Raw genomic sequence first — 13,425 nt, 5'->3', positions numbered from 1 at the left:
TTATGATGTGTCTCTGCCTTTATTGCAGCGTTGCTGCAGCGTGTGTCCACCACATATAACATACCCTTCCGTAAGAATTTTGCCAGACATCAAACCGGTCCATGGCGCAATATCAGTCTGACCCAGGCCAGTTGTGGCTACATGAGTAGTTTACCATCACCAAGTATGAATGGTTGCAGGTTTTAAAAAAGAAATTAGGATATTTGCTACTTCGCAAAAAGTTCCAGCTGTAAAGCCCTTCTAAAGCCCCTCCGCTGCAGCCCACATCTCATGAAATGACCAGTGTAACAGCACAGTGCCAGCACGATGGAAAGCACTGAAATGGCAGTTTTTGAGTCGACTGAACATGAAGGAAAACACAGGTCTGAAGAAAAGACACATTTTTAATCTATGCATTGGCTGAGTAAATGAGAACAAATGTCATTTTTACCTAAATCTTTGGTCTGTTAAGCAAACACTCCCCACATACAGTCAGGCAAAAAAGTATTTATTCAGGCACCATTTGTGCAAGTTCTACCTCTTAATAAGATGAGAAAGGCCTGTAATTTTCATCATTGGTATACCTCAACTATGAGAGACAAAATGAGAAAAGAAATCTTAATAATCTTATTGTATAATTTTTAAAGATATTATTTCCAAATTATGGTGGAAAATAAGTATTTCAGGACCTACAAACAAGCAAGATTTCTGGCTCTCACGGACCTGTAACGTCTTCTGTAAGAGGATCCTCTGTCCTCTACCCGTTACCTGTTTTTATGGAACCTGTTTAAACTGGTTCTCTATAGAAAAGACAACTGTCCACAACCTCAAACAGTCAGACTCCAAACTCCACTATGGCAGAGACCAAAGAGCTGTCTAAAGACACCAGAAACCAAATTGTTGACCTGCACCAGGCTAGGAAGACTAAATAAAGGAAGCAGCTTGTTGTGAAGAAATCAACTGTGGGAGCACTTATTAGGAAATGGAAGACAGACAAGACCACTGATAATCTCCTTCCATCTGGGGGTCCCCGCAAGAAGTCACCTCGTAGGGTCAAAATGATCACAAGAATGGTGATCAAAAATCCCAGAACCACAAAGGGGGATCTAGTGAATGACCTGCAGAGAGCTGGGACCAAAGTCACAAACACTACCATCAGTAACACACTACGCCACCAGGGACTCAAATCCTCCGGTGCTAGACGTGTCCCCTAAAACCAGTACGTGTGCAGGTCTATCTAAAGTTTATTGGAGAGCACTTGGATGATCCAGAAGGGATGGGAGAACATCCTATGGTCAGAAGAAACAAAATAGAACTTTTTGGTAAAAACTTGATGCATTGTTGAAATGGTGAGTTGCATCCAAAGAACACCATACCATGGGGAAGAGCATGGGGGTAGAAACATCGAGCTTTGTGGATGTTTTTCAGCACAAGGAACAAGCATGACAGATCTGGGCAAAGGAAAAAATGACAACAATCCCAAACACACTGCCGGGACACAAAGGAGTGGCTTCGTAAAAAGCATTTCAAGATCCCAAGGTGGCCTAACAGTCTCCATTTCTCAACTTTAGAGAAAAACCCTTGAAGGGAGTTGAAGTCTGTGTTGCCCAGCGACAGCCACAAAATAAAACTGCTGTAGAGGAGATCTGCATGTAGGAATGGGCCAAAAGACCAACAGCAGTTTGTGAAAACCCTGTGAAGACTTACAGAAAACGGTTTACTGATGTCATTGCCAACAAAGGGTACATAATAAAGTATTGAGGTGAACTTTTATCACTTATTTTCCCATCATAATTTACAAATAAATTATTTTATTTATTTATTTATTTATTTATTTATTTATTTATTTATTTATTTATTTATTTATTTATTTATTTATTTATTTATTTATTTATTTTATCTCTTAAATGTTCGATGTAGTCTAAAGATTTGAATCAGTCAAGTTTCTTCAGATTTAGTAAACAATAACCAACATAAAAAGTTTGTCACCCAAAGATATATGTGATTAACCAGAATTTATTTGAAAGAAAGACCTCCTAAAGAAGTACCATTCTTTAACATACAATTCCAATGTAACTATGACCTTAGTTTGACAGCAGCACACTGACTTTCATGAAAGAGATTCTGACCTCATCACCGTTTGACTAGCTGCTGCTTTTGACCCGAGTCTGATCTCAGCCTTAAAAAACACAATACACTTTGGTTTAAGTAGCTTTATTTTTGGCTTAGGCTCGGCTGAGTAGCTCGGTTGGTAAGGTGAGCAGCTACCATGCAGGAATCCAGGGTTCGATTCCCGGAGGGGAAGAAACAGTGGTAATTACCATATCAATGGCGAGCAGTTAACATCACTCAGTGAGGGTCCTTAGGCAAGGCCCTTAACGCTACCGCCTCCCGAGCGCAGTTCAGTTGCAGCTCACCGCTCCCCCAGGGGATGGGTCAAATGCAGAGAAGAATTTCCCCATTGAGGGATAAATAAAGTATACGAAAAAAAAAAAAAAGTAGCTTTATTTACTTTTAATTTTGGTGTTTAATCATATGTAATCACCCTAGGCTTCCTACACTAATTGCTTATGATAAATAATCTACATCTTCATCATGAAGCTGCACAAAAGAAGTGACCGAAAAACTAGTTTAAAATCATAAACATGGTAAACTATAACTGCAGCACAGTAAAAATGAAACTGCAGCCATGGAACTGCTGCTTTTCATTTGTCTGCTTCAAAAATATTAAAGAGTAAAGGCAGGTAAACTGGCTCTGGAGCATTCTTAAGATCTGTAGAGAACAGCAACTCAAACTGAAACCTTGCTGTTAATGACAACAATGTAGAAAAGCAGGCTGATGCAACCAAATCTTTCAAAGGTGGCTGGTTTCACTATGAGCAGGACAAGATCTCCTTCATAAATTCTTCTACTCCAGTTCGCGGGCTTGGATGACATTCACAGGTTAAATCCAGATTAAATGTTCTCCATAGACAGACAGAAGGGCAAACAGAGATGATTCCAGCGCAGATCAAGGTCAAAACAGCAAGAAGCAAGTAGAGAAGACTCAAACTATCATGCTGGAGAGTTGCAGAGAGTCGCCAACTTTCTAGCAGAGAACTAGTGATGATCAGAGCAATGAATAGGCAGGTGAACAAGGACAGGTGATGAGGAAGATTTCTGGGAAACACAGAGCAGCTACTGGGAGGGGCAGAACCCTGACACATTTAGAAAGCATGAACCAGTAACTGTTTTATGAAGTCAACATTACGTATTTTTACCCAGTCTTGTGCCTGGCTTCAGATGCTTCCTGTTGACTTTGAATAACAGTGTCAACACATGTGACCCAAGTCCAGCCTGACATGATGACTCCTCTGCAGTTGACACAACTGTATCTGCAAAAAAGTAACATCATGGTGACATCAAAAACACGTACAATTTGAAATTCCAACCCTCTTCTTTCCACATTGCTAATTAAATAAAGTGATCGTTTTAGCTTTAGAAGACTAAACATGCATGAAGTTTTCGCAATATCAATAAAGCACTACTACATGCCAAAAATAGAAGTATTCTAATACAAATGTGATTGTGAATATATAATAATTCCAGAAAAAAAATTAAAGAATTTTGCTGAATCGACAGAAGTATTTAAATCTTTCACAGAATTTTACATTAACAAAAATATTTATGTGGTGAAAGTAAATACCAAATAAGTCAAAATGAGACTCAGTAGTGAGTGTGGCCACCACGTGTCTGTATTACTTCCCTGCAATGCCTGGGTATGCTTCTGATGAGGTGGTGGAAGATCTCCTGGGGCGTCTTCTCCCACACGTGGACCAAAGCATGGACAGTCTGTGGTGCAACCTGGTCTTGATGGATAGGACATAGCGAATGGAAGCAGAATGCCCACAGCCTTCTGTCCTATGAGTGCATGCCCCCTTACCACACCTAGCCAGAAATCAGTGAGTGTCTTTGGTGTAAACTTCATCCTCAGGGTGGAGTCTGGTGTGATTTCAATTAACTGATCTACCTCAGCAGAGCTCAAATCAGCAGGTGCTGCTGCATTAAATGGATCTCACAGTCAGTCGTTTTGAGCATTGCTGTCTGGGAAAGAAACCTCGCAGGGAAGACATGTATAAGTATAAATGAATTAAATAAAGGATCATTCACTTTGTATGTTCTCAAACTGTGGGGCACGCCTCCCTGGGGGGGGGGCGCATTACATCTATTATACATGAATTTCTCCATTCTTCAACAAATCTGTTTACAGTTCCATAGAAAGGCAGGTGTAAGTATCCAATCCACACTTGTCGCATGTGCAAAATGTGTCAACCGTCATTACCGTCCTTTTAAGATGTCAAAACAGCCGTTGATGCCATTCGGATTAGGTTCATGTAAGTGACGCAAGAACCTGCGGATATGTGGTCCCAAAGCGCGGTTTGTTTTTAAGTTCCGCTGCGGAAAAAATTCTGACGTCCAAACATTGACCCCAGGGTTTGTCCTCACGTTTTTTTGCTACCAGCCAAAATGACGTCAACAGACTAAAACTTTTTTTTGTGTGGTCCATGACTAAAAGTAAAGTAGACCTAGATGTTGCAACATTGTTTGTTTTTTACGCTTTTTTTTCTTCTAAAACCTTTGCGCCACCTTTACTTGTTTGGTGTTAAAAGGGGCTCTGAGCTAGCAGGAGATAATAAACAAAGGGATGATGAGATATTAGCAGAAGCCAACAATCCAGCCCACAAGTAAAGATGCAAATTTCTTATGAACTCTGGCTGCTCTGCAGAAACTGTCCTAGAAAACAAGTTATTTATTTTGGCTAAAAAAAGGCATTATCATAATTAAAACATATGGAGCCCGTGTCCTGACATGGATAAATAAAAAATATCTTGTTCCCACAAATTAATATCTTTTTCCCGCAAAATATTATTACGTTCCCACAAAATAATATTTGGTTCCCTCAAAAGAATTAATTTGTGTGAACTAAATAATTAATTCATATGAACGAAATAATTCTTTAGGCAAGGCAAGGCAAGGCAAGGCAAGTTTATTTGTATAGCACAATTCATACACAAAGTAATTCAAGGTGCTTCACAAAACAGAAAAATGCATTAAAATCACAATACATCATAGAAATAATCAACATAAAATTTACTTTAAAAGAAAAGAAAAAAAATTTGAAAACTGATTTAAAAATAAAGGAAGGAAAGGAAAGAAAAGTGCAGATAGGACCTTTCAGTCATATACACGGCTAAACAGAAATGTTTTAAGTCTAGATTTGAACATGAACACAGAAGAGGCCTGTCTTACGACTTCAGGGAGGCTGTTCCAGATTTTAGTTGCAGAATATTGAAACGCTGATTCCCCTTGTTTAGTTCTGACTCTGGGAATCAACAGGAGGCCGGCCCCTGAGGTCCTCAGAGTACGAGATGGTTCATATGGCACTAACATGTCAGAGATGTACTTTGGTGCTCGGCCATGGAGAGACTTGTACACAAGCAGAGCTGCTTTGAAGTCTATTCTTTGAGGTACAGGGAGCCAGTGCAGAGACCTGAGCACAGGACTAATGTGATCATACTTCCTGGTTCTGGTCAGGACTCGAGGAGCAGCATTCTGGATGTACTGAAGCTGTTTTACAGCTCGTTTGGAGAGGCCGGTGAGCAGGCCGTTACAGTAGTCTAACCTGCTGGAGAAAAATGCATGAATAAGTATCTCCAGGTCTGGCTTTGACACTATGTTTTTGATTTTGGCAATGTTTTTCAGATGGTAAAATGCCGCTGATGTTACTGACTTGATATGGCTGTTAAAGTTCAGGTCAGAGTCCATGATTACCCCTAGATTTCTGACTTGATTTGAGGGTTTAAGAGACAGAGAATGAAGGTAGCTGCTGAGACTTTCTCTTTGTTTCTGTGGGCCAAAAATAATAACTTCGGTCTTGTTTGAGTTTAGCTGGAGAAAGTTGTTCTGCATCCACGCACTGATCTGTTGGAGGCAGTGGCTGAGTGAATCCACCGGCCCATATTCACCTGTTGTCAGTGACACATAGATCTGAGTATCATCTGCATAGTTGTGATAAGATATGTTATTACTGCGTATTAACTGCCCTAGTGGCAGCATGTAGAGGTTGAACAGAAGGGGTCCCAGGATCGATCCCTGGGGCACACCACAAGTCAAGGCCATGTAGTCTGAGACACAACTCCCAATTTCAACAAAATATTTCCTGTCTTCTAGATAAGACTTGAGCCAACTTAGGGCAGATCCAGAGATGCCAACCCAGTCTTGGAGTCTGTGCAAAAGGATCCCATGATCAACAGTATCAAAGGCAGCACTCAGGTCTAGCAGGATTAAGACAGTGACTTTGCCATCATCAGTGTTCCGGCGGATGTCGTTGGTTACCTTGATAAGAGCAGTTTCTGTGCTATGATGGGGTCTAAAACCTGACTGGAAAACATCAAATGAATTGTTTAATAAGAGAAAATCAGTGAGCTGTTGGTAGACAACTTTTTCAAGGACTTTTCCTAAAAATGGCAGATTAGAGATAGGTCTGTAATTATTCAGTACAGTGGGATCAAGACCGTTTTTCTTCAGGAGAGGTTTAATGACTGCAGTTTTTAAGGCCTCTGGAAATATTCCAGATTGAAGAGACATGTTAACTATTTGAGTAATTGATGGCAACACACTGTTCAGGACAGACTTTAGAAATCTAGTGGGTAACACATCAAGGCAGCATGTAGACGAGCTCAGACGGGTGATGGTCTCTTGGACAGTTTGGTCAGTGACAGGTACAAAGTGAGTCAGCTTAGAGTGAGTAGGTGGCCGTTCGATAGTTATATGTGTTGTGGAGTTGATGGCTTTTTTAATGCCCTGAACCTTGTCATTAAAAAATACAGCAAACTCATTACATTTAGGTGTGCAAACCAGTTCTATTGGTAGCTGGGTTGGAGGGTTAGTTAATCTGTTTACTGTTGTGAACAGGACACGAGAGTTGTTGCTGCAACTTCCAATGATTTCAGAGAAGTACCTTTCCCTTGTTCTGCATAAGATCTGGTTGTAAGCGTACAACTCCCCCTTATACATTTCATAATGAACCTGGAGTTTTGACTTGCGCCACTTTCGCTCAGCTCTGTGGCACTGTTGTTTCTGTGCCCTGACTAGATCATCGTTCCTCCAGGGAGCTTTCTGTCTATGTTTTCTCAATTTAACCTTCATAGGGGCAATGGCATCCAGAACATTCAAGATGCTAGAAGTAACAGAATTCAGCATTTCATCAACATTGGCACCAGAGGCGTTTTCAGGGTTTATCATTTCTACAAACTGTGCCCTAGTGCTCTCATTTATTTGTCTCCTTCGGACAACTGCAGGGCCAGGCGGTGGTTTGGGAGTAACAGACAGGTCAAAGAATACACAGAAATGATCAGAGAGGGCGACATCAACCACACTGACATTGTAAATATTGACCCCCTTTGTGATGAGCAGGTCCAGAGTGTGCCCTCTGCTGTGGGTGGGGCAACTTACATGCTGAATTAGATCAAAGGTTTCAAAGACAGCATTGAGCTCTTTTGCATTTCTGTCATTGACATTATCAACATGAACATTAAAATCACCTGTAATGACTAGACCATCAAAGTCTGTGCACACAACTGAGAGCATTTCAGTGAAATCATCAATGAAACTTTGGCTGTGCTGAGGAGGTTTGTACATGACTATGCAGAGTAAGGGAGGAGTTTGTTTTAACTCAATCTTAAAGGACACATACTTAAATGATGAAAACACACCAAATGATAGTCTGCGGGTTGCAATATTATCTCTAAACAGTGCAGAAACGCCTCCACCCTTTTTATTTTCTCGTACTTCCGATACATGTTTGTAGTTGGGGGGAGTTGATTCGACTAGAACTATGTTTCCTGTGTTTTTGTCAAGCCATGTTTCAGTTAAAAACATAAAATCAAGATTAAAAGAAGAGGTAAGATTATTAATTAAAAATGATTTGTTGCATAAAGATCTGACATTGAGTGCAGCAAGTTTGAGATTAGTTTCCTTGGGACTGGTCGAAACCTTCTTGCTGGGGATATGAACTAGATTTCTTTGATTGGACAGTCTAACTGCCCTTTTTTGCATTCTACGTGGTGCAACTACAGGTATAGCACCAGAAGGAAGCTGTTCATCACAGGGCCCCAGTTTGACATAACCTTTCCTAGGACACTGGGGGCCCGTTTCATCCTAGCTCTGGGGGATAGCACGTCTAGAGGCGCGCAGGGGAGGTCGAGTTGAGGGTAGTTTGGGTGTTGGACCAGGAGGAGCAGGAGCTGGACGGGATTTGGGTGAACGATGGAGGGGGCGTGTTGGAGGGGCTTTGGATGAAGGACGTGTTGGAGGGACTTTGGGTGAAGGATAAGGAGGGAGTGCTGGAGGGGTAGGAGAGCTCCTGTGTGGTGTGAGGCTCACAGGTGTTAGGGGAGCCATCTTAATTCCCGACTTAATGAGGCTATCAAAATGGCTAGGTAGGGCCATGGGTGAAAGTGGGGGGCACGAAAAGGAAAGTGAGTCTTCACTGGGAGTAGATGTAGCAGGGGGCGCCCACAGCTGGTCAGACGGTGGTATTTCTGGGGCCAAATCTGGTGGTTGTTGTTGTGGTTCTGCGGTTGGGTCCTTAGCTGGCGGTGGTTGTTGTGATGCTGGTGCAGCTGAGTCCTTAGATGGAGGTGGTTGTGGTGCTGGTGCTGCCGGATCCAAGTCTTTGACCGATGGTGGTGGTGGAGGTAGTTGTTGTTGTTGTTGCCGTTGTGCTGTGGTTCCTGGGACACTGGCTCGGTCCTTCCTTACTGCCTTTTCAGGGCCTTGGCCTCTATGCCCCAGAGCGTGGAGGAGGTTCTTTACTAACTCTCTTGCTCCACCTCTGTTCAGGTGTGGGCCTCTTCCCATGAATAGGTCCTTTCGTTTCCAGAATGTATTGAAGTTCTCAATGTAATAGAATCCTCTGGAAGCACACTCTCTGGAGAGCCAATTGTTCAGCTGAAACAGACGGCTGAACTTGAGTGACACCCCATCGATGTTAGGAAGAGGTCCACTGATGAAGGCTTCAACCTCTACTTTGTCAGTCTCTTCAAATAACTTGATGAAGTCTTTTTTCAAACGTTCAGATTGTTCTTTTTTTATATCGACTGCACCTACATGGATGATTATTCGTTTGACTTCTTGGTACAAGACTTTAGATAAGAGTCCTGTAATCACTGGAACAGTAGAACTTGGGCAACATAACGTTTGCATTCTTCTGTGGCTGACTCCACTGATAGCGCCATCTCCAAGCAGCAGTGTATCTCTGACCTTGACGTTTGGCACAGATTTTCTTTCTGCCTGTGCTTTGTTTCCAACATTATAACTCCTATTCTGTGGTCCAATTTCACTTTGTTCTTTAACATCACATTGTGTTAGGGGTAAAAATCTGTTTGTGAGCTTTATTTCGCATGTTCTGTCATCTTTACGCTTTGGCTTAACACAGAGTTCCTCCGCACAAAGTTTCGGAAAGGACACAACATCACTCAGGTCTATGTCACTGTTATTCTTTTCATTTGTAGTAAGAGTGGGCTTCTTACCACTCGATGTTACTGGAAGGGTCTTGTGAAGTCCATTTTCAGTTTCCAAAGTAAATATCCGTGTTTGTAGCTCTTTTATTTCTTGTTGGTAGATCCGACAGCATTCACAGTGGGAGTTTGTTTTTCTTCCTCTTCCGGACATGTCGCTGGCTTGTCAGACGTAAAAATATTGATTTGTATAGGTGGAAGTCACAAAAAAGGACCAGTCTGATATTCCAGGAGTTGTGGATGAAGTAAAATAATTAAAAATGATTAATTAAATGATTAAAAAGCAAGTAAAGCAGGAAGCGGCAGGAGCAGGGGAAAAAGCGTCTGCACTCTTTTGCAGGGGGAGGAGGAACTTTATATATTTTATATTTACATCATAAGTCATTGATAAACACAGATATGCCCTCTGTCCTGTTTCAAAAGCCACTTTCAGCGATAACTTCCGTGTCTCTGTGACCCACATTCGTTCAAGAAAGGGAAAATAACCCCTGGGCCCTTGGCAATGACGGCCGACTTCCCTGGGTGCTGGCTTCCTGGGCCCGGCAACCCTCTCTCCATGAAGGGAGAGGGATCCCTGATCTCTCTGGCAAGACCAAGAGCCGGGTATCACATTACATCCGAGCCTGGGGGTGTCCGTGTCCCTGTGGTGTGGGTTCTGTTCCCTGCCCCTGAGCGCTGGGCCTCGCCAAATTTCCAACTGTGGGCGAGCCTGGTTAGGCCATGTTTACAACACTTCTTGTGGACCCCCTCTTCCCCTGGGTGTCCTCCTCCTGGGCGGGAACGGCTGGCCCCTGCCTTGCTCCTACCTGGAGCAACTGTGGGCCGGATAGGTGGCTGCCTGTGGCGCGGGGCGCCTGAGGTGCTCATCTGGGGCTGTAGGCGCTCTTTTTGGGCGGGGTCCCGCGTACGGCCCTACCGGCGCGGCGGGGGGGCTGCTCTCTTGCACTCTCCCCCCCATGCCTCCCTGCTCTCTGTCTTTGGGAGCCCCTGTGGCGGTCCTGCTGGTCCTGGACTGGGTGGCGGATGTGATTGCCCGGGGGGTGGTTGTTCTCTAGCATCCTAAATCTTATGATATTTTTCTAGTTTTCATTGAGACAATAATAAATTGATCATTTTTGTTTTTATTTTTCCCCCTTTTGAACGAATGTGGGTCACTGACAAACGGAAGTAGCCGCAGAAAGCGGCTTTTGCGGCAGGACGGAGATGTGAATGAACGCTGACATAGACAAATGCATTTATGCTTTTTAATATAAATAAATCTGATCTATAAGCATCCTCAGTGTCTTCCATGTAATGTAATGAGACACAGACACAGACAGAAATGTGAAAGTATCTGCTGTAAATCCAAGTATCGCTAACATCCGTGTTTATGAATGACTTACTAGGTGAATACTTATTTAGTTCGCACGAATTAATTATTTCAAGGGAACGAAATAACGCGACGAAGACCGCGACGTCGGACCACTTTCCCATGGAGAGAGGGGTTGGACTCCTACCACTCTGGAGTTGCTCAAGGTGAGAGGCAGCGGGCTGGTATGGGTTTACCCGTGAGCCCTTAGCTCAGCCGCCAAGTGCTGGTGGACGAGAGGGTCATGTCCCTCCGCCTCCGGGTGGGGGACAGGTCTATAAATGTGGTTTCGGCTTACGGGCCGAACAGCAGTTTGGAGTACCAGACCTTCTTGGTGTCTCTCGAAGGGGTACTGGAAGTGCCCCAACGGGGGACTCCAGTGTCCTCATGGGGGACCTCAATGCCGACGTGGGCAATGACAGTGGCACCTGGAGAGGCGTGATTGGTAGGAATGCCCCCCCGATCTGAACCCGAGTGGTGTTTTGTTATTGGACTTCTGTGCTCGTCATAGCTTGTCCATAACGAACACCATATTCGAGCACAAGGGTGTCCATCAATAGACCTGGCATCAGGACACCCGAGGCAGGAGGTCAATGATCGACTTTGTGGTTGTTTAAGGCAACCTTCGGCCCTGTGTCTTGGACACTCGGGTGAAGAGAGGGGCAGAGCTTTCCACCGAAAACTACCTGGTGATGAGTTGGATTCGCTGGTGGGGAAGGAGGTCGGAAAGACGTACTCTGAAACGTACTGTGAGGGTCTGCTGGGAACATCTAGCTGAGCCCTCCGTTAGGGTAGTCTTTAACTCTCACATCTGGGAGAACTTCAATCACATCTGGGAGAACTTCAAACAGGTACAGAGAAAGGTTGGAGACATTAAGTCAGAGTGGACCATGTTTTCCACTTCCATTGTCTCTACTGCTGCTTAGAGCCGTGGTCGCAAGGTCTCTGGTGCCTGTTGCGGCGGTAACCCCCAAACCCGGTGGAGGACACTGGAAGTAAGGGATGCCATCAAGCTGAAAAAAGAGTCCTACCAGGCCTGGCTGGCTTGCGGGACTCCAGAGCAGGTGACAGGTATCGGCAGTCTAAGCGAGCTGCGGCCCGGACTGTTGCGGAGGCAAAACCTTGGTCTTGGGAGGAGTTCGGTGAGGCCATGGAGAAGGACTATCGGTTGGCCTCGAAGAGATTCTGGCAAACCATCCAGCCCCTCAGGAGGGGAAAGCAGTTCTCCACAGGCACTGTTTTCAGTGCAGGTGGGGGGCTGTTGACTTCGACTGGGGACATTAACAGGCATTGGAAGGAATACTTTAAGGATCACCTCAATCCCACTGACAGGCCTTCTTTTGAAGAAGCAGAGAACGAGGACTTTGGGGAGAGGCTGTCTATTACCCAGGCTGAAGTCACTGAGGTAGTCGACAAGCTCCTCAGTGGCAAGGCTCCGGGAGTAGATGAAGTCCGCCCTGAGTATCTCAAGTCTCTGGATGCTGTGGGAGTGTCTTGGCTGACACGTCTCTGCAGCATCGCGTGGCAGTTGGGAACTGTACCACTGGACTGGCAGACAGGGGTGGTGGTTCCCATCTTTAAGAAGGGGGACCGGAGGGTGTATTCCAACTACAGGGGAATTACACTCAGCCTCCCTGGGAAAGTCTATGTCAGGGTACTGGAGAGGAGAGTCCGTCTGATAGTCGAACCTCAGATTCAGGAACACTAGGTGCTTGAGGGATTGTGGGAGTTCGCTTATCCAGTCCATATGTGTTTTGTGGATTTGGAAAAGGGATTCGACCGCGCCCCCCGTGGTATCCTGTGGAGGGTGCTCTAGGAGTATGGGGTCCAGGGAGCCTTACTGAGGGCTGGCCGGTCTCTGTATTACCAGAGTAGGAGCTTGGTTTGCATAGCCCTCAGTAAGTCAGATCTGTTCCCGGTTGGACTCTGGCAGGGCTGCCCTTTATCACCGGTTTTGTTCATAGTTTTATGGACAGAATTAATAGGCACAGCCAGAGATTTTGCAGATGATGTTTTCCTGTTGGCTTCATTGAGCCAGGACCTCCAGCGTGCATTGGGGCGGTTTGCAGCTAAGTGTGAAGCCGCTGGGATGAGGGTCAGCACCGCTAAATCTGAGGCCATGGTTCTCGACCGGAGAAAGGTAGTTTGCCATCTCTCTATGGTCGGAGTGTCCCTGCCCCAGGTGGAGGAGTTTAAATACCTTGGGTTCTTGTTCACGAGTGAGGGAAGACTGGAGCGTGAGATTGACAGGCAGATCGGAGCGGTGTCCGTAGTTATGCGGTCGCTGTATCGGTCCATTGTGGTGAAGAGAGAGCTGAGCCAAAAAGCAAAGCTCTCAATTTACCGGTCGATCTTCATTCCAATACTCACCTATGGTTATGAACTATGAGTCCTGACCGATAGAACGAGGTCCAAAATACAAGCGGCTGAAATGAGCTTCCTCCGCAGGGTGGCTGGGCGCTCCCTTAGAGATGGGGTGAGAAGTTCTGTCACCCGCGGAGGTAGAAGCTGTGTTCGGGGTAGAACAGCTTCTCCTCC

This window comes from Oryzias latipes, chromosome 15 (assembly GCF_053564925.1).
Source record: "Oryzias latipes strain Hd-rR chromosome 15, Olatipes_Hd-rR_3.1".
Lineage (NCBI taxonomy): Eukaryota > Metazoa > Chordata > Actinopteri > Beloniformes > Adrianichthyidae > Oryzias > Oryzias latipes.
The sequence above is the reverse complement of the archived record's forward strand: the minus strand, read 5'-3'. Positions refer to the sequence as shown.